We start from the raw sequence: 1,749 nt of genomic DNA on the forward strand, positions 1-1,749 counted from the left end.
TATTTCTAAATGCTGTGTAATAAATTTTACAAAGAAATTAAATATTCTACTGATTCAGGGCACTAATATAACAAATTCATTCCTGCCAGGTTAGTCAACATGTGTCAGAAAAGTAACTTTTAATACAAGATTTAAATCATCATCCCCAGTAGAACATACAAAGATAGTCCATTCATTTTCTATTATTTTTCTCTTTCTTCACAAAAATTGAAAAATGTCTCTGCAATTCATTATCCTCCAACAAGCGTTCTATTGGAATTGATGCAAATGGGTATCCTTTGTCCCTCTCACCTCTATGCTAACAGCATTGTTTAACTTTGATCCCATTTATCTATTAAGCTTTGCTCATTTAAAAAAGTAAATTCATGACATCCACTGCAATATGCAAAAAGTCACTCATACATGCTGGCAGCACATTGGAAGTTCTGAACTAACTAACAAAAATAGCCACATTTCTCAATTCTGTGACACAAAAAGCAGACAGCAACATGTGTAATGCACCAAAATCTAGCTAGAGTTTAAAGAATCTAAATAAATAAAAAAATTAAATGCCTGGATATAATTCTTAATAAACTATTTTACTTAAAGAAAAATCTAAAGCTGTCTTTAAAATCTCTTTCCAGGTTTACTGTATCCTTTCTTCATAACAGAATTTCCAGAAACAGGGGTCGTTTTTAAATCCCCAGTGATATCTGCCTTTATTTGCACTGTGGAAAATGACACACTGTATCATGCCTTTCTGGACAGTCCATAGGTTTTATTTACATTGCTTTGAGACAGAGACGAAAGACATGTTTTTTACAATTGTCTTACAGCAATCTCAGTTTTGAGAGTAACATGTAACAAATTTTCATATGCAATATATGAAAACATGTAAATATTTATATATACAATAACATAACTAGACAAATAAATGAAGTTACTATTAAGTCTCTTTAAGTACAAATTTACAAACTGACCACCAGCCACAGAACTTAGCCCTGTAATGGAGAGAGATTATTATTGGCCTGAAAAAATATTAAAATATCACTGTCACTAACATGAAAAAAATTAGAAATAGAAAACAGAAAACAGTAATCACCGGAAAACCTGTGTCTTGTAATGATTTCTTTCCATCAGAAGATGCAGAAACATTTTTCCCCCTGGAGCAAATGAAAAGGTTTCTCATGCACCCCCAGTTTCTTCCCTGCTTTCTCCCCCAGGCGCCGGTGTAGACTGCCGGTGTGGACTTTTTTCCAGAGATGAGGAGTAAAAATTTGTACTTTATCGGGAGCGGGTGCACTTTTCCCCCTGGCCCCCCTTTGCTCTGCCTCCAAGATGGTAGGAAAGTTGTCGTTTCGGAGGGCAGAGGAGCAGCTCTCTGGTGTTATGTCCTCGCAGTGCCTGTAGTGGTGCTGTAGGAGGCTGCTGCCTCTTCTTGTACAGCCCCGGCAGCCCTGCCTTCTTGGCTGGAGAGTATATTCAGGGATTTCCCCTTAATAATCACCGACCCTGGGAGCACTTTTTAGTTTCCAAAATAAAAATATGATCCTCACCCCTCTTGCTTGACAGGGAAAGGCTCTCGCTGGAGCCCAGGGGGGAGCAGTAGCAGCGGCAGCCGAGCTTCCTAGTCCATTGCCAGCGCCTCTCACTCTGATCTGTCAGCCCAGCCGAGGGAACAGGGGGGAAGGAGAAAAAAAAAAGCAACTGAAAGGTAAGCAGAGGCGGCCCCAGGCCCGGCCCACATCCCCGGGCTCCCGTAGGGCGGCG

At 40.0% G+C, this 1,749-nt stretch overlaps 1 protein-coding gene and 1 long non-coding RNA gene across 3 annotated transcripts in view; one reads left to right on the top strand and one right to left on the bottom strand.

Annotated features, from left to right (window-relative positions):
* Positions 1-732: 732 nt before the first annotated feature.
* LOC105548450 overlaps positions 733-1,749 on the bottom strand; it is a 2,075-nt gene continuing 1,058 nt past the window's right edge. Inside the window, exon 2 of the long non-coding RNA XR_001007389.1 lies at positions 733-1,637. This is a non-coding gene — a long non-coding RNA (uncharacterized LOC105548450). The remainder of the gene's footprint in view (positions 1,638-1,749) is intronic.
* The window catches only part of INO80D (INO80 complex subunit D), a 105,868-nt gene continuing 105,409 nt past the window's right edge, over positions 1,291-1,749 (top strand). Inside the window, exon 1 of one of the 2 annotated variants that reach the window (XM_011992465.1) lies at positions 1,291-1,693. The gene's annotated coding sequence lies outside the window, so the exon portion shown is untranslated. The remainder of the gene's footprint in view (positions 1,694-1,749) is intronic. The other variant, XM_011992464.1, reaches the window with a different exon arrangement.

This window comes from Mandrillus leucophaeus, unplaced genomic scaffold (genome assembly GCF_000951045.1).
Source record: "Mandrillus leucophaeus isolate KB7577 unplaced genomic scaffold, Mleu.le_1.0 Scaffold411, whole genome shotgun sequence".
Lineage (NCBI taxonomy): Eukaryota > Metazoa > Chordata > Mammalia > Primates > Cercopithecidae > Mandrillus > Mandrillus leucophaeus.